This window comes from Lissotriton helveticus, chromosome 10, assembly GCF_964261635.1.
Source record: "Lissotriton helveticus chromosome 10, aLisHel1.1, whole genome shotgun sequence".
NCBI lineage: Eukaryota > Metazoa > Chordata > Amphibia > Caudata > Salamandridae > Lissotriton > Lissotriton helveticus.
Genome location: NC_136071.1, coordinates 1,104,988,338 through 1,105,012,726, shown reverse-complemented (window position 1 = coordinate 1,105,012,726; position 24,389 = coordinate 1,104,988,338). Strand labels below are relative to the sequence as shown.

General features: G+C 43.0%; 1 protein-coding gene across 1 annotated transcript in view; it reads right to left on the bottom strand.

Moving 5' to 3' along the window:
- Positions 1 to 24,389, bottom strand: part of TMEM108 (transmembrane protein 108) — a 748,210-nt gene that overhangs the window by 58,979 nt on the left and 664,842 nt on the right. The window lies entirely within an intron of this gene.

Here is a 24,389-nt window from a genome sequence, read left to right as displayed (position 1 = left end):
GTGTATACGCGTTTTCAGATGAAGGCTGGTGTTTTCAGGAGTTTTAAAGCAGTCCCTTTAATTACTTTAATAGGTGTTCATAGTTAGGATGACCAGAATTTTAAAGCCAAAAACCGGGACATTTCACAAAAATAGAAGAAGGACTACACTTCTACTTCAAGCGATGAGAGCGCTACTCAGCAGAGAATTACAGAACAGGCAGTAAGAACATACATAAATTGCAATTTTTAAGTCCAGTAACGTGCCTGTTAATTAAATGTCTTTCTTGAAACAACTGCTAAGTATCCCTGCTTTGTAAAACATGAAAAACACCTCTGGTTAAAAACAGGGACCGTCCTGGCAAAACGGGGACGCCTGGTCACCCTATCATAGGCAGCATGTCTGCCCTTCTTATTCTGTTGCAAAGACGTGTATTCAATTTCAAAAGAAGACAAACTTCCCCGGCAGGAATCCTGTCTCTCTACAGAATGTGGAGTTCCAGTGGCCTTAAGATATGAGGCCTCTTTTAGAGAGCAGAGTCATAACCGGACATCTGGTAAACCTCTTCTTTTGATGTGATTCAGAGTGCGAGGGGGGGCTGGGTCACTGATAGCCCCACCCAGTGGGGGCCCTCCCACAGGCCCTGATGCATTCAAAGGGGCCATTCAATGTTGTCCCGCTGGTCCAATACCTTGCTCGCTGGCATCCTTTCTATCTGGACTTTCACGTAAACCTTGGTTGTTATGGTCAGAAAATTAACTGAAATGTCTCCACACACTGGGAGAAACCTCCAAGAGTGTGGGACATTAGTTGTAATATTTGTGAAGAGATATTCCCACTTTGGGATACCTTTTTCGGGAAAACATAGTTGGTGACAGGTTTGCTATGCTGGCATGGTGCTGAAGACCTACTGTCTAGGATCTTCTTTCCGGCCATGTTTGCAGAAGTCAATTTTGAGTAAGCGTCTTGCACAAAACACACCGCTGCACCATCGGTCCGACCATCGTATTACGACTTTGGCTGTTGGACCGCCATTGCACTGTCACACTCTCCAGGGAACCGCATCCCCTGGCAGTCCCGGGGAGGTCAGGGGCTCACAAAATGCGGGCGGTGCTGCCGCAGCAGCACCATGCATACTACGAGTTTCAGGACCGCAAGCTGTATCATGGAGGTTCTTACTCCATGAAACTGCTGGTGGTTATGAAACGATGGGGGCTCTACAGGGGCCCCTTGTGCCCCATGCATGAGGCACATGTTGTACCCCCCTGTGTGCATGCACCCCCAGTTCGAGCGCAGCATGGACTTCACAGTTCATGCCGTGCTGGAACGAGCTGTGGCGATCCTCCAATGGTGCCTCTCTAAGGCATACATGGGTTCCTTTGACAGGCATTGCCGAAGGACAGCCACGCTGCCCGCCCGCCAGACCATGAAAACGTGTAGTCTGGCAGGCTTGTGACGGCCCTGATTGGCTGCCCTGGAGCAGGCGGTGGTGTGGTGGCCCGCTCAAGTACTTCCAAACTCGTAATTGGGCCCTTAAACCTCAAAAGCTAGGTCAGGCTACATGGAAACTTGACACATTGTTATACCTCGTCTCCAAGCTCATCCCGTGCCACGCTCACCATGCTGACAAAGTGACTGTAAATGCAGCTCTCTCATCAGTGCTGGCAAACTTCAGTTGGATGTAGCCGTGTGCTCTATAAGCTTCAATAATAATAATAATAATAATAATAATGAGACAGGGACAGGGGTTCCCCTTCGGTCAGAGCTATCATTCCACTGTCCTAAACTGACCTACAAAATGCTTCCAGTGGGAGTTGTACCTGCCAAGAATCCTGGTTGGTGACTGAACCTGTGCTTCAGCTCACCTGGTTACTGATATTTTATGTAACTCCCTTCGATTTGGTTTTTACAAGTGGGCCCAAGTGTGCGTTAGCGAGTCACCTGGGGACACTTGCAGTTATGCTCACCGATACAACGCATCAAGCATGTACAGTGCAGTCAAACTGTTGCAAGCCGACGTGTAAGGCACTTTACAGAGCCCCCATATAAATAAATAATTACATCCCAAATCCACATCTGTTATCCAAAGGCGAGGATATTTGGCTTGTTAGTCTACAAATATGGACAAGCTGCAAAGTTTTTCGATAAACTGTTTGCTCTTATGGATGTATGATATGATGATTTTGGATTTTATGGCTAAGCTAGCCGAATAAAGTATGTGTTCGATTGATTGAATCAGGACTTCAATTCAATTCATAAACTTTATTCGGTTTTACAATAAAAACCATAAAAGTTGCACACCAATAATACAGTTAAAACGATCCGAGCTTGATCAATAAAGAGCGCCAGTATTGCAATAAATAACAAGATAATAAAAAGATATAAAAAAGGTCAGAGGATGGCATACATTATTGATCCATGTAGTTCCTGTAATCAACACATGCTTTTAAAAAACTCAATATAAAAGGTAAACAGTCATCCTTCAATAATTGCAAATACATCAGTGCGGGTCGAACCTGGTTAAAATTCCATCTTTTTAAAATTGGGACCAGGAAATGTTTTCGAGGGAAAGCATAGAAATTGCATAAAAACATAAAATGTAGCATATCCTGCGGAGACTGATTGTCGCAGCCGCAGGAAGCTGTCATATAACATATGAATCAGGACTTCAATTCCCAGAACACATTGGGTTGTTAACTGAATGTCCAGGACTTGCACATGGTGTCTCAAATGACCCTGAGGCATCTGGTAACATTATACCTAGTAAGAGCAGTGCAGACCTCTGAAGGACACAACATATTTTTTTACCCATCAGTAAGCCTGATTCACCACCGCATGCATGTTTCTGCGGAGAGTTCTTGGGAGGAGAGCAGGTGTACATGGTTCCATTCCTGAATATGCACCGTGTACTTAGTTTCTAATCTCGACTTCCCTCCCTTGAACAGTGTGATTCTTGGAACACCAGTGTCTGCTCTGTCTGTCTCTGTTCCCTTTTCTGTTTTAATTGTGTTGTCCTAGCCCTGGACTACATTCGACCATAAACCTCACCTAAAACTTGGATAGTGACATTTGGGAAAGTAGAGTGAGAGAGAGTGGCCTCTGAGACAGCCCCCTGCAGCCAGTGACTCATGCCTTTTCATTAGTTGCCTTTGCTTGGATTGACTGTTCATCAAGCCTTGGCATTTCACGGATGACTACATTGTTCCATTTGCGTTCCCTTTAGGTTTTGGTAATGTGACATTAAATAGTCCTTTTGTTAGACTGCAGAAGCGACATGACATGTGGCTTGTAATTTAGAGCTAGTTGGTGTGCTTTGATGTATGTGCTTTGCAGCAGTGATGACATTTTAACTGCTGATGTATTACTGTTCTGTTTAGGAGGTGGCTGCTTTTTGGATGCCTTAGCCTGTCTTTAGGACAGTGTTAGTCACTAATAGCCCTTGAGCGCTCATTTGTTTTACTCTGTTGACTTGCTAATGTGCTGTCGGAGTTACTTGAAAGCACGTGCCGAAGGGAAGTGCATACATTGTCTGCACTGCCAATATCCATAATAATTTACCAACACATTTCTATGCTTACATCTTTTGTCTTCCTGAACCATAACACTCTGTCCATTCATCTTTTCTCTCATAACACTTTCCATTACATTTCACAAAGTTCCCCTTTCTTTGTGAACATTATTTTTGATTATGAAGCAATACATTTATACCAAAGCACACATATTAATTATGTCTAAAATAAACAAAAGAATTAAGCACGATTCCTTTACAACAACTCTATCTGTAGCATAATAAAAACAAAAGATTACTAGCCAAATCTATAAGCTTTTTTAATTCCATTTCTTTGACAGATCAGATAGTGCATTGCTGCCAGTGCCACTGTGTAGTTGTTGCCTGCAGACAACTCATCTGCATGAGTCATGGTACCACTTGGAACATTTATGTAACCTACAAAAATTACCTAATAATCTGGTTTGTGATGAACTCGTCTACTCCAGATTTTTGGGCAACTCTGCTCTCTTATCAGATTTTCTTTCCTCCTTGAAACGTGAGGGGTGGCGAGGGGGTTAGGGGTATCGCAGACTTGAACCCCCAATTCCACTTGATTTTTTACATGTTTTTTTCTCATTTGCCACCTGTATCCGCCACACACATCCACGGCTGAGCCACCGCCGCACTGTGTGCTTCAAGTTCACTTTCCATTCAAATTTTCCCACACCGAAAAAAAAACACACCTGGGAAACTATGCAGGCGGCCAGCAGATCGGGTTCATGCTAGGCAGCTATGCCTTGGCGCTTACCAGTGAAGTCTGCTTGAAGGGACTGCAAAAAACTCAAAATGGAGAGATTGTTCAATTCAAAGGTTAGTTAACTCTGAAGGAACATAGCAACGACCGCGTTGTTACAACGTGATACCTTTACAACGCAAGTCATTAGATCGACTTGCACTAGATGGCACTCCAAGATTAGGAATAGTATAATTAATTTACTATTCCAACTTCACCCTGCTCAACAGTTGGAAAGGTGTCGGAATAGTAAATCATGCTGTTCCTTAGGTTGGAGCGCCATCTAGAGCAAGTCGATCTAATGACTTGCGTTGTAATGGCATCGCGTTGTAACAACACGGTCATTGTAATGACCACGTTGTTATGGATCGCGATGTAACAACCACGTTGTAAAGGTTGTTTCCCCTCTGGAGTAGTGGTTGTAAGCTGTTCTTGTAATGCTTGGTGCTCTTTTGCATGGATTCTAACACTAACAAAAAATGTAACACCTTGTGTGAGATTAATTAAGGTATATAAGCACCTAGCCTGTTTTTGAGCAGCTGTCAGTCAAAATAATACCCCCTGATTAAAAATAAAGATCAAGCCTCCTCATGGGGAAGCTCAACCTGCTACAATGTTTGATGTCAGCAGGAAAATTATGCTTCCATAGCATGTACAAGTGAACCCCACGCCATTGCGCTCTACGTCACTATACTCTCCAAAACTCTACCCCACTTTACTCTGAAACATACTATTCCAATGCACTATACACCAGTCCACTGCACTCTCCACCACTGCACGCCACAGCACTCTACTCTGCACCACTGTTCTCAGCGGCACTTCACTCTGACACGCTACACTGCGCCACTGCACTCTGTGCCACTCCTCTCTATGCCACTATATACTACTTTGCACCATTCTAAGACACTCTTCTCTGCACCACTGCACTCTATGCCACTGCACTCTTTAATACAACACTGCATTGTACAACACTCTGTTGTACACTGCTGAATTCTATGTTGCTGCATTCTACACCTATACTCTGCAACACTCAACGCCATGCACTCTACTCTATGCAACTCCACTCTATGCCACTCCAGTACACAACACACTGCCACTCTACCCTACAACACTATACTCCCCTCTTCACCTATCGAATCTACGACACTTCACACCACTCACCGTAAGCCACTAACTTTTAGCCAGGCTAAACAGCTGCCACGCTGGTATACATCATGGCTAAAACACATTGCATAGGCAAGACCTATTGGCTTTGCCAATGCTTGTTCTCTTCTGAATCCCACTTTTTAGTTTAAATACGCTTGCCCCACAAGAATGAAAGCTGTGAGAAAATGTGTGTGCTCCAAATAGTGCAAGTAGTGACACTTGTACTGGCTGTGTGTCCCCTTTTCTCATCCCTACATGTAAACTATCAAAACTTTCATTATTTTAACTCTGCCCCTCAGTTGTTCTTTTTTCTGTTCCTGCTTTTAGCGGTGTTGTGTTTCACCTTGTTTTGCGCCAGGACGCTCCTTTGCTGGAGCAGCTGTGCGCACGATAAATGCCTGTAACATAACATAACATAACTGTGAGGCAGTTTGTTTTATCTTAGGATGGCTTGAGTGAGATTCAAGCCTGGCTCGCATCTCAGAGTTGTATCCATCACAAGTAAGCAAAGAGGAATCTGTATGGAGCGCCCTGTTTAGATTCTAGGGATACCTTCATCGGTCGACTGTGATTCTAGTAATTTTAGAGCATGGGTTGTTAGAAGATGAAGTTGGAGAGGTGCGAAAGTTGGCTTATTTGACCATAGAAGTTGCATTAACGCTTTGGAAGTATAAACATATTAAGTATAAGTTATTCCCTAATCCTTTAATAGGTTCCGGAGTAGTGTGCCACTGACCAAAAAAAGCGCTTCAATACCTCATCAGGGGTAAAAAGCGCTACATAAATGCAAACCTTTTCCCTCTTCTATCCCTCCGCTATGCTTTGCAATCCAAAAAACTGGTTAATATCCACCACTCAAATTACTTTCATATTTCACTAAACTAATTCACCACTTATCCTTTATGGGTTCCGGAGTAGCGTGCTACTCGCCGAAAAAAGCGCTTTAACACACCATCAGGGGTAACAAGCTCTATATAAATGCAAACCTTTTACCCTCTTCTTTCCCTCCACTATACTTCTGAATCCAAATAACTGACTAACCTATCCACCGCTCAAAATACTTTCATATTTCACTATACTAATTCAACACTAATCCTTTATGGGTACCAGAATAGCGTGCTACTTGCCGGAAAGGCGCTTTGATGCCTCATCAGGGTAGTAAGCACTATTTAAATCCAATTACAATACAATACAATACACAGTTAACAGAGCTGCAGTGGTTTTATCACCAGACGCAGAGGGACCGCAAGGGCATAGCCCTGGTCCATTGTTCAGCATCCTGCACATCGCAACTAATTAAAACACTATTTTTTTCCCCTGCTTTGGGTGACAAATTTTCACAAAACATAATAATATAAAGTTCCTTCCACTGCTGGCAGACATTATGTGGGTAATAAACACCAAGGAGGTGATGGTTTGCATATATATCTATATATGTTGGAGACAGGAGATCAATCCATTCTAATCTAGTCCTTCAATTGGAGATTAATGTATCCAGTTGATGGACTGCAGATATCCAAGTTGTGCAGAACATGGAAAAATCCATACGCATTTTGAATGTAATTCAAAATAGCTGTATTGTGTGAACGTTTTTCAATATTCTTTCAAATTCATCGTACACCAGAGACACTCTTCTGAAAGAAGCCATGAGAAGAAACCCAAACAGTTTACTGTCTTGAATCTTACTTTGCCATTTAGTGAGATATTGCCTAGTATATATGTAACATACAATTCTACTCCATATAGCTGTAGGTCTGACTTGACCCCAAAACTGTCTGCAAGAATTGTTACCAAATTTTCTGGGCATTTTATCTGTGCCACTTTTCTTTTATATTAATTTGCTTACCTTTTAAACTTGTTCTTCCCTGCTTCCCTGGTCCGCTACGAGCCTGACGGCACGATTGTTGCGGAGGGAAGCAGGCAGACGCTTTCTTACCGATTGGGTGGGGGAACGTGCAGGTAGCATTCTAGTGGTTAACTAGACGCTACTTAAGGGCCATGTGTACATGGATGCACAGTTGACACACGAAGTGGGAGCACCTAAGGCAAGCCCGTCTGGGTCCGTCTGCTTCCGAGCTGAGCCCTGTGCCAAAACCCTGGTTGTATTAATGGGGATCAGGCACCAGTTATCATACTCCAGAAACCTACTATTGAAGTTAAGAGGTAGGTGAGATTACTTCTCTTGTACTGTGTTCCCCTTCTAGAACCTTTTTGAGCAAGGGCAATGAAAGGGGTTTCTGTTGAAGCCTTGTCCAACACTCTCGATGGCATACCTATTGAGATTTCGGTGAATGTAGACAAGAGTGCTGATGCTTTTGCAGAGTGACAGGAGATGGCGGCTAACAGGCTAGCCCCACTTAGGGAAGTCAAGCAAAACAGCCTTTCTCCATCAGCCCCATGGTATAATGATAGACTCAGAACACTCAATCAGGCATGTCGCTGACAAGATCCAATCTGGAGGATAAATCAGGAAGAGCAAGAAAAAGTCATCTATAGGAATCGACTTAGGGAATATAAATTAGCTCTGACCCAAGAGAAATCTAAATACTGTACCCAGAAAATTGAAAATGCTACCAGTGGAGAAGTGTGGCTCAGGGGTTAGAGGCGGCAGACCCGGAATCTGAGATCGGTCCTGGACCAGGGTTCAATTCCCCGCCCCGGCGGGTCTTGGGCTAAAAATTCCACGGACTCGATAATTCTCACCCCGGTGCCTCCTCGACTCACGGGTTCACACTCTGCGACTCTGGGCAACAGCTTGCTTAATCTCCACAACGGCCCCTCGTGGCGGGATGCCTGACTTTCACCTTGTGGATACCCTGCTATCTCACAGGGGAATATCAGGAAGGGTTCCCTAAGCAAGCGCCGGGACACCTGCTTTGCGGGTAGCTGTGCGCTATATAAGCTCAACTACATTTACATTTACATTTACATTTGTCAAAGAAGTCTTTAGGGTGGTCCAACAGATCTCCACCCCTCCAGCTGCTGGAGAGCCTGAAGGTTCACAAGAATTCTGCAACCACTTAGCTAATTTCTTTCAGGCTAAAATTGTTGACATCTATGATGGTTTTAAAGTACATAAATCTCAAATCCTCATGCACAGCAAACCTCTGGTAGAGAACCTCAACCAGCACCCTCCAAGATGTCTGAGCATAAGGACCAAGAGCCTAAATTACTCTCGGCTTTCCCATCCCTTGCTCTTAAGAAGCAATAGATCCTTAATTCTAAATCTGGGTCACCTCTGGAATCCTGTCTTGCAGCGATCCTACACAGGGTTTCCAGCATTGTAGTTCAACAGCTCTTAAATTTGATGAACAAAGCTACACCATCTGGGTTGTATCCCTGGCGATGGAAGGAGGCAGTGATCAGGCCCCTTCTAAAATATATTTTTTTTAAATGTAGATAGTAAAGTCTGTAAAATCTAAATATCCTCCTGGTGGAATTTGCAGAACAGCTGGAATGGCTGGACAATTCTCAGTTAGGTTTCAGGAAACATCATGGAACTGAAACTGCACTAATCTCAGCTCCGGATTGCATTAGGTGCTTAGTGGACTGGACGAAGGATTGGTACTCCTTGATCTATCAGTGATGTTTAATACCATCGCGCCCATGCTGTTGATTGAGCGCCTACAAGAAATGGGAATCACACATCAAGCCCTAGCCCTTCTGTTTTCTTTCCTTAGGGATCACTCTCAGAGGGTGATGTTACAGCAGTACTACTGATATCGATACTACTCCATATGGAGTGCCGCACAGCTCGTCACTAAGCCCTACACTCTTTAACCTCTACGTGTCACCACTTGTGGATATAATCTGGGCCTTCGGGATGCAGGTGTTATCATACGCCGATGATACACAGATCATTGTGTCAGTTCCCAAGAACACTGCCACCATAGCAGAAAACTTCTCTCAATCATGTCAGTAGTTGTAGACCAGATGGGACGTAACTCTCTAAAATTAAATGGTGATAAAACGGAGGTGCTTCTCTTTGGCCCTTGTGCACTAAGATGCAATAGTCATTGATGGCCATACACCTTAGGCACATGTCCCATCCCAGTGGAGAAGGCCGAAAATCATGGAGCGTTCTTAGATACTGAACTCACACTCCATGCCCGAGCAAATCGCACTGTGGCAACATGCATGTTGATCAGAAGGATGCTCAGAATGTTTTCCTCTCATCCCTCAGCCTGCACGCCTGCAAGTAAACAGGTTGCATTAGCCCTGGTTATGTCCAGATTGGACTATTGCAACTCGCTCTATCTGGACACCAACATCAGCACAATCTCCAAGTAGCACAGAATGCGCTCGCTAGAATTACTCTTGACATTCCCAGGTACCAAACAGCGTGTCCCAATTTATAGAGAATTCTGAATACCTTGAACCTAATCAGGCCGGCTTCCGTCCCTGTCACTCGACTGAAGCCGTGATTCTTGCTGTCCAAAACACCTTGAGACGCAATGCAGATAGAGGCATCCACCAGGCCCTGGTGCTCTTAGATCTGTCGGCAGCGTTCGACACGGTTGATTACACCATTCTTATCAACCGTGTCGAACAAGCCGGCCTTAGGGGTCCTGCTTTAAGATGGATGTCCTCCTTTATTACAGGGCGCACGCAAGCAGTAAAACTTGGTGCTTTCACAGCTCCTCTAACACCCACTACTTGTGGGGTACCGCAGGGTTCATCCCTGTCACCTTTCTTATTTAACCTTTATCTCCGCCCATTACTTTATTCCCTGAAGAATGCCAATGTCACCATTTACAACTATGCGGACGACCTCCAACTTGTTTTTCCTCTTAACACTCCAGACTCTGTGGTGGAATTTCAGACCACCATGACTCACATACAGAGGTGGATGAGTCCTAATCATTTAAAGCTTAACCCAGGCAAGACAGAACTTGTCTTGCCTGGGAAAAGCGAATTGACATGGAGTCCATGCCTTTGGCCATCTAGCATGTGGGCTCCACCCTTGAGTTCCCCCTCGGTAAAGAGTCTGGGAGTTACACTCAGTGCAGAGATTTCCCTGAAAAAGCAAGTTGGTACAGTAGTCTCTGCTAGTTTTTTTCAACTTAAAAAAATAAAGAAAATAGCCCAGTTTCTCACGCAAGCCGCCCTTATTCAGGTTGTTATTGCCCTTGTCCTGTCCCGACTGGACTTCTCAAATAGTCTCTACTTGGGAATCCCAGCGGGCCTGCAAAAAAGACACCAACTTGTTCAGAATCAAGCCGCTAGGCTTATTCTTAAACAAGCAAAATGGCAGCCTATTAGACCTGGCTTGAAACAACTTCACTGGTTGCCACTCGCACAGCGAATTGCGTTTAAAACTGGGTGTATCATTTTCAAAACTTTATAGGACTTAGGCCCGATATTTATAAAAAATCTTTTTACCAGATACAACCCCTCATTAAACCTTCGTTCTGCTAATAAAGCTTTATTGGTTGTCCCCTCTTTTAAAAAAAAACGTCTTGGCGGCTGTTGTTTTGACCATCTGGCAGCCACTTTCTGGAACACGCTACCGCTTTCTTTAAAATTGAGTCCAGATCTCCTCACTTTTAGACACTCTTTGAAAACTTGGCTTTTTAATCAGGCTTATTGCTGAAATCTTCAATTGTTATGTTGCTGGGTCTTGTAATATTGGTTTGTTCTCTGCTATAGCGCCATGAAGCCCTCGGGCGTACGAGCGCTTAACAAATAAATTGTAACATAACATAACATAACATAACAGCTGCTATGGGTTTGGGGACCTCACACTGGCTCCCCATCAGAAAGAGCATTATATTTAAAGCACTCTGTACAGTATAAGTCCCCTTTTCTCCCCAGTGAGGATTAAAGATGTGTTTCCACAAGTAGAAACCTGTGTTCGACACACCGATACTTGCTCGCTGTGCCTAGGACTCAAAAAGAAGAAATGGAGAGATAGAGCCTTCTCGATTGCTGCAAGTAAACTCTGGAACTCTCTTATGCAAAGCAGAAGGGCTGTCCCACCATTGCTTTTTAGGAAAGCTCTTAAAACCTGGCTTCATGCTTTATAGGCAGTTTTTTTCAGGTGGATTTTCAGTTAGCTTTTACCACTGGACAGCCGGTAATAACACCTTGATGCCTTTGGGTAACTGTTGTGCTCTATAATTACAAAATCAAATCGAATCAAATTTTTAATGCATGGATAGAGTGGCCTTTGGCACTGTCTAGAGGAGAGTTGCCCTCTCACCGCATGCTATTGGCTGTTTGATGTGCCATTCACCCTCCTAGGGGGTGTTTGAATTACAGTGCATGAGAACAGTTTTACATTCCAGTTTTACATTCCAAAAGTACATTGACTCGTCACACATTACAATATTTTCTCATATATGCATTGTAGAAGAAAGCAATTTTGATTTTGTGATTTTGTGATTTGTTTTATTCAAAGCAACAGGACATTTTTTATATAAATGTTTCAGTCAGGTATCCAGCATGTGTTGTCCCTGCCTATCTTTGCCTCTGTCTTTTCTGTTGACTTTACATTTATATTTATTTTGTGTTGTTTTGCCTCGTATGAATTTTGGTAACTAGTCACAATATATAAAAAAAGTATCGACTAGACAGAATATCGAGTTTTTTATACAGAACTAGCTTACCCGTCGCGCGTTGCTGTGATCTCCGAAGAAAGGAAATTCAAGGAAACTCGTTATGATAACATTCAAATTACATTGTGTCATTTTTATTGAAACTTATTAATTTTAATATGGAAAACATTTCAAAGTGTCGTTTTAATTCTATTTATTTATTCGAGCGCTTGTGGATACACGATTTTTTGTTTTTACGTTTGTGCGTACATCAGTATTCGAAAGATTATGAGGGCCCTGGGGGGCCGATATTTAAAAAAAATTTATTCCAGAAACCTTCGCGGGAGTGTACTCAACAACTACCCAAAGTTTCCTGGTGATCGGATGAATGGTGTTTTAATTCTATTTATTTATTCGAGTGCTTGTGGATACACGCTTTTTTGTTTTTCCGTCTGGTGCGTACATCAGTATTTGAAAGATTATGAGGGCCCTGTGGGCCAATATTTAAAAAATGTTATGCCAGAAACCTTTGCGGGAGTGTACTCAACAACTTCCTAAAGTTTCCCGGCGATCGGATGAATGGTGTTTTAATTCTATTTATTTATTCGAGTGCTTGTGGATACACAATTTTTTGTTTTTCCGTCTTGTGCATACATCAGTATTCGAAAGTTTATGAGAGCCCTTGGGGCCGATATTTAAAAAATGTTTATGGCAGAAACCTTCGCGGGAGTGTACTCAACAACTTCACAAAGTTTCATGGCGATCGGATGAATGGTGTTTTAATTCTATTTATTTATTCGAGTGCTTGTGGATACACGATTTGCTGTTTTTCCGTCTGGTGCGTACATCAGTATTCGAAAGATTCTGAGGGCCTTGGGGGGCCGATATTTCACAAAGTTTTATGCCAGAAACCTTCGCGGGAGTGTACTCAACAACTTCCCAAAGTTTCATGGCGATCGGATGAATGGTGTAATAATGCATAAAGGACAAACAGACAGACAGACAGACATCCATTTGTTTTTATATATATAGATAGATGAAATATCGAATTGCAAAAATATAGTGGTGCAAAATATCGAAATTCAGGTAAGAAATATCGAAGTTAGTAATATCGACAGTCTTAATATAGTTGTCAAAAATATCGATTTTTTTGTGTTTTAAGTGTTAGTATATGTGTTAAAAGTATGTAATATTTTTGTAATGTATGTTTGAATTTTTTTAAAGTAATGGATTTTATGTTATTTAATTTTTGCGTAATTTAATTCTGTAGCGGGTTGTGGGTTTATAGGGGAATAGGGTGGGAAGTAATTTAATTATAGTAAATGAAATATTAATTTTTAGGAATTATTAATTATTTGTAATTTAATTTTGCCTTTTAGTTCTGTAGCGGGTTGTGGGTTTATAGGGGAATAGGGTGGGAAGTAATTTCATTGTAATTAAGTACTTTTTCTTATTGGTATTGATGATAAATGTATTGTTAATTAACCCCTTCGGTGCTGATGACGGCCCCCGTCCGTCATGCACCGCGGTAGGCGTGTGCTGATGACGGCTGGGGGCCGTCATGAACCCGGCCACTACGGAAAATGCCACACAGGCGCAGAATCGCGGCCGCGCCCAAGGAGGTTAATTATGAATTGGTAATAAATATTTATGAATTGGTAATTAATTTTCATTAATTTGTTAATCGATAATAATATAAATTGTATTAACTTATTATTCTGAGTGGGTTGTGGGTTTATAGGGGAATAGGGTGGGAAGTAATTTAATTGTAATTTAATAATGATTTAAATTATTTTGGTGTATTGATAATTAATGTACTGTTAATTAAATATTAATTGGTATTTTTTTATTACTTATTATTTTTGGTATTGGAAAATAATTTCTAGTTAATTAATTATTAATCATCATAAAAACTTTATTTCGTCAATCAAATGCCATAAAAGCATCAATAAAAAGCATGCAATAAAATACTATTAATAGGTACTGAATTTTTATTACATAATATTTATTGGTATTTATAATTAATTAATTATTAAATATTTTGTAATTGGTAATTAATTTTAATGAATTTTTTATTGGTATTAGTAATTAATTAATTTTTATTTAAATATTTAATCATTACTTTCCCTACTGTTGCACTCACTGGAATGTGAACAGTAATTTTTAACCTCCCACTATCCAACGCTTTCCTTACTGTTGCTCTCACTGGAGTGGGAATAGTGATTATTACCCTCCCGCTATCCAACGTTTTCCTTACTGTTGCACTCAGTGGAGTGGGAATAGTAATTTTTACCCTCCCGCTACCCAACGCTTTCCCTAATGTTGCACTCACTGGAGTGGGAATAGTAATTTTTACCCTCCCGCTTTCCAACGCTTTCCCTACTGTTGCACTCACTGGAGTGGGAATATTAAATTTTACCCTCCGACTATCCTACGCTACGAATATTGAATATTTTCTGATATTATTAAGTCAATATATGTGTATTAAATAATAAAAATGCATGTTTCTTTTTTAAATTACATTAATTCTTTATTAATTTTAAGGTTATTTAAGCATGTTTAAGTAAGTTTTACTTAATTATATCTATTATTTCATTAATTTTACATTACTTTTAAGACATTTAAAAAGTTGATATTTTAACAAACTATATTATTTACAAGGATATTTTGGATTCGATATTTTTGTACTAACCTGTTTGGAGATAGGAATTCGATATTCTGGTAGTCGATATTTTGTCATCGATATTTTTGTAGGTTGATATTTAGCTCCTCGATATTCTGTCAGTGATTCACACAGCTTTGCGAAAGCAAGTGGTTTTGGCTTTAGAGAACAAGCACATGCAACAACAGGTACACACACCATGTGTAAGTACAGTAAAGCCAAACATATTAGCTTTGTCAATCCTTGTCTAATGTAAAAAGGTGCTTCCAGAGGCCCTACGGTTTGAACACATGATAAAGCTAAGACTGAAGGCCGGTTTAAAACAAACCTGGGATGCTTACAATAAAAGAGGCGCATCTATTGTTTCAGGAGTGTGCACATCTAGGCTTTTTTAATGCTGAGAGCGAAATTTCCACAAATTCTTTAACTGAAGGAGTTGGAAAGGACAGGGTATATGAATGGGGTGTTTCTATGCTTCCGTGAAAGACAAAATCATTACTGTTCGGTGAATAACATTTTTAATATTATCTTCTACATTTTTATAAGTTTTCCCTCAAGACATCTTCGTATTTCCTATAACATCTGGGTCTTTCTTCAGAGTTAGAATGTAAATATACCAACATAACTATGCCGTATAATGACTTATAATTGGCCTTTTTATTGTTACACAATTTAATCAGCCATGTGCAGAAGTTCAGTCACAATTGCTGCATGATTTCTGTGGCCCTGATTATATGGAGGCCTAAGCACAACTAAATTACGTCAGCGTAATATTTGGAAGGTCCCTTTTTACCCAAAATTCCATGAAATACAATATTAGGCTTCTAGGTTTAATGGGAGGTTGCTTTGGTAAAAATCCTGTTGCAGATACAAAGTAACAACACCAACAAACCGAACTTGAGTGGTTCTTTTTCAGGGCACGTGTGTTTTTGCGGTATTTGTTTTGCCGTGAAATACGTTCACCACATCCAAAATTGATTTGAGGATGCATTTCACAATGAAAGTGCAAAATGCCAGATTTGTCTTTCTCAGAATGCCACACAATTTCGCAAACTTTTTCTCGAAATTTCATTTAATTACGCAAAAGAAAATTGCACAAAAATTGCACACCCCTAAATATGCCATTTAATGTTTGAGTTAAATCTTCGCAGGTACAGGTGTGCACAGCTAATGCTCTCATAGAGCTTGCAGTCCTATTTCCATGTCGAGTAAAAAGAGGAAGACCTCTCCGGGCTTTCCCCTATGATGACAGCACTGTGTGCCACAGAACAGCACTGGAATCTCATTGCAGACCTAAGATCAGTGCTTGATTTGAGCCGGTGTTTTATTGGTGCTCAGGCACCAGCACTTGATTGTCAGCACTGGCTCTAGTGACAGTCCACCACATGGTGGGGCTGTCTGTTTAATTTTGAGATGAGCAAAAGTGTGTTTAACAAATCAATAATCCCTTCTACTCATGCCATTATTATAGCTTTGGTGTACTGGAATAGCTGAATTGTCACACTTGTAGGAGTGTTATGGTTAGTAGTTGTGTTGCTTCTGCCCTTGGCAGCTCTGGCAGGACAATTGGTGCTGAAGGCTGCAGTGGTCGCCTGAGAAGGGCCCTGGCACTTTTTTTTACAAATTAAGCACCACCCAAGATGAAGGCTTTTCACCCTGCGCAATGCACACACACACTTTCCTCTGTATCATCTCCATTTATTCTTTCTCATTAGCAGTGAGTTGGCACTTCTTGTTTGAATTAATTGCTTTTTGACCTTTCTGATATCTTTACTTGTTGCCTCCGAGTTTCTGTGCTCGAAGCGGCGCGGGGTTCCGGCGGCACACAGAAGTACATACTGTAATTACATTGCATGCTCCAAAGGTCAGGCAAGAGCTTTGATTGAGTGCGGCTATTTGAATATTCATCTCACAGATGCAGAATCTAGTTCTGAGACAGGCAGAAGCTGTGGGGGATGAGGAACAGAGGCAGGGGGTGAATGGTACTGGTAGATGGTGACTGAAGCACCACGGCTGTTGCATGCTGGTCATGTGATGCTGGAAACCTGGGGCCGGAGAAAATCAAAGCTACCCCCAGGGACCCAGAACAGAACTAATGCTAATCACATCCATTATATTTGTTGTCTTTTTTAACCCCTTGCATGCTCAGGACGGCCCCCGGCCGTCATGCGTCACGGTGGGCGTGTGCGGAGGACAGCAGGGGGCGTCCAAATCCCACCCACTATTCAAATCGCCCGCACAGCGTGAAAATTCGCGCTGCATGCAAGGGATTAAGGTAAAATTGATAGATGTAGATTTATCAACATGCATGGCATACCGGTCAGGCTTTTTTATGTTCCCTTCAGGAGGGGTCTTTGTCTGGCAGTTCGGGTTGGACTGTCCCAATGAGGAGCAGGGCCAGTAGTGATTTGCGAAGGTGGGCCTCTGTCTAGAAAGGCACATGGGGTGAAAAACAATGGGTTTGAATGATACCCTAAGCGATTGTCAGTGGTTAGATTACTTGCAAGCATTCCTCCCGTCGTCTTGGTTAAATTCACCCTCGATCTGACTTTTGTACCCCCCCACTACGATCTGACCTGCCCTTGTTTTACGAGCCGTGGGGGTTCTGCTAAAGGTTTTGGTTTGACAGTGTAAGGCGCTCACACAGTGCAACAAGTATTAGTGAAGATGGAGAGATTTGGGGAAAAAAAAAATATATAAGGTTCTCCCTCATCCCCTGCCATACCACGGCCAGGAGTACCACCACTATCCCAAGCCTTTAGCATTCGCACCCGAATGCACGGCGGACCTTTACCCAGCACACCTTAGCTGACCACCGTTCCATTTATTTTGATATCAATCACGCAATAACAGCCCTGATGAGTCACAGTCTCTCCCCTGTGATGAAACACGTGTCGGCTGGCGTTTTTTGAATAAAGAAAAAAGAAATAAAGACCAATATTCAGCAATACGAATTGTCTTCATGTAATCAATGATATTTACATGTCTCATTGTCTCAAAAACTACTATATTACCAATATTGCTTTGATCTGACGTGTGCACAGTACCTGTGTTCCTTGTTTTACGAGCCCACCACCTAAATTGATGCTTTTACTGTGTATCTCCCCAGCATCAGCGGACGGGCGCAGCGGGTGCGCCGTACTGTGTATCTCCCCAGCATCAGCGGACGGGCGCAGCGGGTGCGCCGTTTGCGCGCCGAAGGCGCGCCCAAGGCAAGCCCGTCTGCGCCCGTCCGCGACGGGCCGGGACCAGGGGCCATAGACTCTCCCCTTTCTCTGGTGTACTCCTCTGCCCAACTCTTTTCTCTCTCTGCTTCCACCCCCCTTTCCCCTTCCGTAGTCAAACACTTATCTTTGCACGGTATTTGTGTCCCCCCCCTCCTGGCCCTGCTTTGCCCACCCCCCCTCCCTCAATTTCCTCCACGCCCCCCCTCACTCGTGCTACCCCTGGTTTCCCTGCTGCCTCTGCTATTCTTCTCAACACTCGCTCTGCTGTAAAAAACCAAACTGCTCTTTTTAACCTTTTGGACACTGACTCCCCTGATTTCCTTTTCCTCACTGAGACCTGGCTTTCTTCTGACTCACTCCCCGACCTTCTGGCCATTCTCCCAGGCACTCATTATGCCCTCCGCGCTGACCGCCCTGATGGAAAAACTGGAGGTGGAGTGGCTATGATAGTCCGCCGCTCTTTGCAATTCCAGCTCCTGTCGCATCCTTGTATTCCTGGTGTTGATTTTCTGGTGGCCCGCTCTCTTAACCTCCCGGTTCCCCTCACGGTGGTCCTTCTGTACCGCCCCCCTCAAAACATGCCATCCTTTGTGTCTACCCTGCAGGATCTCTTGGCCACTCTGGCCGTAAATAACTCCTCGTTACTCCTGCTCGGTGATTTCAATTTTTGGCCGGGTGATCCGAGGGAGGATTCCTCCTCCAAAGACTTCTCAGCCACTCTTCGTTGTCTCAATTTCCTACCTCACGTCTCGGCCCCCACCCACACCTATGGTCACATCCTCGACCAGATCTGGTCCTTACGGTGCAATCCCTCGGTCATTTCTATTTCCCCTTGTGTTTGGTCAGATCATTTCTTGATCTCCTTTTCTATCTACTTAGGTCAACCCGAGAAAGCCCTCCTGCCCAAAAAGATCTGGGCTCGGAGTTGGAACAGGACCGATCTCAATGATCTTTCTTCCTCTCTGTCCTCATCGGCTCCTATCCTGACCGACCTCTCTGTGGAGAATCAGGCGGATGCCATCAACATCTGGCTTTCCTCGGCTTGCGACCGGGCCGCTCCCCTCAAAAAGATCAGATCAGCCCGCCTTCATGATGCTCACAAGTGGTTCTCCAACGACCTCAGATCCCTGAAATTAGAGCTTAGGCGTTCTGAGCGTCGCTGGCGCCGCAACTACTGCCCCACTCTCCGCCTTAAGTATAAGGCTTTTCTTAACAACTATAAATTGGCCATCCTAGCGGCCAAATCCAAATATTTCACGGAGCGCGTAGCCCTCTCGGCCAATAAATCTCGTGAGATTTTCTCACTGGTGCGTAGTCTTGCCACCTCTGACCGTGCTGGCCTTTCCCCTGCTCCTTCTCAATCTTTTTGTCATTCTTTGAATGATTATTTTATCAATAAAATAATCACCATCAAGGCCAACATCCCGATTGTGCCCCAACCTGATTTGCCGGTTCATTCCTCCTTTTCTTCCTCTGTTTTGGATCATTTTAAACCCATCTCACCTGAGCTCTTCTTCGACCTTCTTGTTAAGGTCAAGTCCGGCTCTCCGGCGGATTGTGCACCTGCACGGATCCTCAGAACCCTATACACTAGTTGTCCTACCCCTCCCCTAGCTCTTCTCAATTCTTGCTTGGCTCTGGGTTCTGTCCCCTCTTCTTTCAAAACTGCCATTGTGCTTCCTATCCTGAAGAAAACTGGCCTGGACCCCTCCCTTCCATCGAACTTTAGGCCGATCTCCCTTCTTCCCTATCTAGGGAAGATTCTTGAGAGCCATGTGACATCCTGCCTCTCCAATTACATCGAGGAGAACAACATCCTGGCCTCTCACCAGGCCGGCTTTCGGCCTGGCCACTCTACTGAGAGTGTGGTCCTTGCGGTTCTGGATGAACTGAAAGGGAAGGCCGACAGCAATCTCCCCCAGGCCTTAGTCCTCTTGGATCTGTCCGCTGCGTTTGATACGGTCGACCATGCCATTCTTCTCGACCGTGTCAGCGCAGCGGGCATCCAGGGCACTGCCCTCTCCTGGATCGCGTCCTTTCTTCGGGGCAGATCACAGGCAGTCCACCTTTCTGATTTCTCTGCACCCCCCCTCCCAGTCACTTGTGGGGTACCCCAAGGCTCTTCTCTTTCCCCTCTTCTTTTCAATCTCTATATCCGCCCCCTCATTTCTTCCCTTCTTGAGCTGGGGGTCTCGGTGTACAACTACGCAGACGACCTCCAGCTCGTCTTTGATCTATCTTCCCCTACTCACTCTCTCCCTAAGCTCAGCTCCACTCTTGTCTTCATTTCCCAGTGGATGAGCTTCAATCATTTGAAGCTCAACCCCGACAAGACTGAGCTTGTTCTCACTGGTGGCCCCTCTAACACCTGGTCCTCTGTTCACTGGCCCCTCTCTTTTGGTCCTCCCCCCTCCCCAGTTCCCTCTGTCCGGACCCTGGGCATCAAGATCAGTAACGATCTCTCTATGCATGCGCATATCAGTTCCGTTGTCTCCTCCTGTTTCCTTTCCCTCCGCCTCATTCGCAAAATCTCCCGTTTTTTTTCTGTTGATGCCCTTAAAGTTATCATCACCGCCCTCATTACATCCCGCCTGGATTATGGAAACGGCCTGTACGTAGGCATTCCGGCCTACGAAACTCGCCGGCTCCAGGCCATCCAGAACCAGGCGGCCCGTCTTGTTCTTCGTCTCCCTAAGTTCTCCCATAGCACTCCTGCCCTCAAAACCCTTCACTGGCTCCCCGTTCATTTCAGGTCCCAGTTTAAACTTGCCTGCTTGGCCTTTCGGGCGCATGCCCGCTCCGCTCCTCTCTTTATCAACTCCTTAATCTCTTCTCACGCCCCCAGCCGTACTCTTAGTTCGTCTTCTCTATCTCTTCTTCACGTCCCCCGCTTCCGTAAATCCCGCACCGGAGGTACCCGTTTCTCGGTGCGGGCCCCCCAGATCTGGAACACTCTCCCCCTCTCTATTCGTTCCATTCCTATCTTCTCACACTTTCGTAAAGCTCTCAAAACTTTCTTCTTTTCTCAGGCTTTTCCTGGCTAATTCCACCGGGCCCCCTGGCAGATACTGATGTGTTCCTTAGCGCCAGGAAGCCGCTTGGCCGCAGTGCGCTTTAGAAGTTTCTTTTTCATTTCATTTCATTTCATTTCATTTCATTTCAGCTCATTTGCTGCAACTATTTCTTGTGATAACTCCTGCACACACACACCCTTGTTCACATACGAGATTAATTACTAGTATTCTAAGCCGCGGTAACCTGCTGTAACCCTTGTATCCTGCTTTGGGTAAAGTGCGCTCATGCCTTCGGGCCCTGTCCAGCCTAAATAAAATTGCAAAAATAAATAAATAAACTCTATTGTGTGTTAAGAGTTGCACAGTTTACATACTGCATTCTCTGTCCCTCATAGACATTATTCGATGGAACCAGTGTTACATTTTTAGCTGCCCACTGTTGGTGGGTATTAGGGAGGGCATGGAAAAGTAAACCAACTAGACTAAACTAAATTACATCCTCTTTTACATTTTGTTCCTGCGCATCCATTCTGGTCCCCAAGACCAGGGGTTGGAAGGGCAACTCTTGAGGTAACAAAAAACACAAGCCAGAGGTAGCTACTATCAGTCTTAATACTCCAAATTGATTTACATGATGACAATATTATATTATTGCACCTCATTCCCAACAACCCATCATTAAGAATTGATCTCCTCCATTGAACACATGAAATGTGAGCGCATACGGCATTTGGTTATTTGCCCCTGTGAACGCATGAAATGTGAGTATATGTGCCATTTGGATATTTGCCCCATAGTGTGTATGTGCCATTGTTTTTTTTTTTAAATTTATTGTCTTTTGTATAGCTGAAATATTTAAAATACAGTAGTAGTTTATACAGCTTATTTAGGTTAAACAATATGCCAGATTACTGCAATAGACAATATATGCCATTTAAAAAGACAAAGGCCAACATGTACAAATTCCCTTACTTAAGTTCAGTACATAATTGTATCACTTTATGCGATCCATTTGTATTTTGATTTAGAAGTAGCGTTAAAGATAGAGATACTAGTACATACACTCTGTGTTCCACTCAAAATTTAGAGTAAAGACGTCTAGTATTAGCAAATGCTATTATTGTCAAATGTGACAAACAGCTTCTTCCTCAATGTATAGCGTTCTCCTTGTTTCGCTGCAGTTCCGAAATGCTGGGAGACTTTACACTGCTGTGAGACTTTGAAAATTTGCATATTTTAAAACTACAGAAAAACTTAATGATGCATGTAGTGAACATAAAACATCCAGTGTTCTTCAGGGAAGAGCAGCCTCAACGTTTTATTCCCATTTCTGGCGTACATGTCTGATTTCTTTAAAGAGACTGCCAAAGTATGCTGCTTTTGGTCTGAGCCTGTCTATACACTGGTGCAAAATGTTCTTTTATGCAAAAAGGTGAATAGAGAACAAATAACAGTGAATAGCTTATACCCAGACTGTAATGTTATCTGGCCGGTTAGTATGGTTTTGGCCCTCCAGGCAGCAAGGAATTAGCAACGTGACATCCTGAGACAGTAAGCCAGATGGACAGCAACCACCTTGCCACCCACTGAGCATTACTTGAGTGAGATGCGCATCAGGTAACGGTCAATCCTGTGAGACATCACGGTGACAGTTAGTAGAACCCAAACGCTATTTCATCAAGGAAAGGCACTGTCAAGAAGACTGGGAAATCAGTCATATTTTGCAGTATTAATTAAAAATCAAAACCCTGTCATTGTGTATACAATGTGAATAATAACTATTATAAAAGCAAGAAAAATAGTGTCAATTATACTTATCAGTAGGGAGAACAATAAAATATATTGTAACATTGTGACTTATCAAGAGGGATATTAATATAGAGATTTCTCATGTCACCTTATTTTCAGCTAACTAAACTAAACCTAGCACCAAAAGCGGCCAACTTCGAGTTTCAGAGATAGATTCACACCGGCATACCTCTTTTGAAAAATGGAGCTAATGTTCAGCAAAGTAACAGCATCTCTTATTCTTGTCTGCTCAGGCCGAGTGAAGGCTTAATGTGCCTCCCTATAGACGTCAGCAAAGGAAGATGATTCTATCTCTGGGGGGCCCTTCCCTCTTGAGTCTCCGGCACAAGGTTCCTCTCAGGCCTATTACACTCTGTTTTTAGTTTATATATTGTATCTGCACATTGTTTTCAACATTTTCAGAAAAAAAGATTTGTAGAAAGTCCCTGGCTCCCTTTAGCTAATTTACATTCTGTGGAACCCGCCTATTGTTTTAAAACAATAAACGACAAGTGACGTTATCAGATTCTATGAAACCTTGACCATTATGTAAAAACACTGGAAAAGGGAACTCATACTATTAAAAAAACTATATTGTATTAAACTAGTCTTAATTATCATGTTGGAATGAATAATGACGAAGAAATGTACACTTATATTTGGCATGTATCCATAATTAAACAACATATAAAATTCAAGAATGGGGAAACACATTAGAGAAAATACATGCTAGTTATGACGAGGCAGTTATTCGGAAGGGGTTATTAATTTAGTATGGGTGGGTCCTTACTAACTTAATACATGCACCCTGGCTAGGTCTCAATAGAAGTCTATGTGAACCTCTGCTCAACCTCTTGTAGTTATGTGCAAGCAGCTGGCAGTTTCCAAGAGAACGGCATGTTATGATCAAGCACTACCACACTTTTGAAGTGAAGGAAAGGAAACAGAGTAAAATTTACAAAACAATTTACAAAAATAGTTTACATTTAATGACCAAAATGTTTAAAAGTGGATCAGGAAAACAGAGATATGAATCCTTGAACTTCATGGCCATTTAAAGGAACTCACCCTTCAGGCTGATTCCTCTAAATGGTCCTGGATGCCTAGGTGACGTGCAGCATCTTTATAAAAGATGACAGAGGGTACTTTATCAAATATATAATAATAGGCATTTCTACTTGGAACAAGAACCTTTCCTTTCAAAATGACATTGCGGTTCTTTTTAACTGCAGTCAAGCCACACCATAGTGGTGTTCCTGGGAGACAGGTATTTTTGTCATATATGTAGCTGGTGAAAATACACACCGCAGCCCACATATGATATTTAAGTCCCACCCCTCTGGTGTTATTCCTGAATCATCTTCCATGACCTTACAGGAAAGTTAAATAGACCAATTAGGTGAAACTGGTTTTGACAGAACCGTTTTAGTGGCAGAGACATGCACCCTGGCACTGAATAGCAATGTACCAGGACGCAGAGATGTAATACCAGTAACAAGCATTTGCAATGCAATAGGTTTGAGTGAGGGCGAGTTTGAGGGCACTGGAAGGCCATGGCCCATATGGTGGTTTCTCTGTAGAGTGACACGTCTCAAGCGAGCCTGGCTGAGGCGCCAATCACATTCATAACCCTGCAGAAGCCGTGCAAACATAAACGGAGCAACTAAGGTCTCGAGACACACTAGAATGCTGACATGTTTACTGATTCACCCTGTCGGTGTGTCTTGTGAGGATGCCTCGGAGCATATATATAT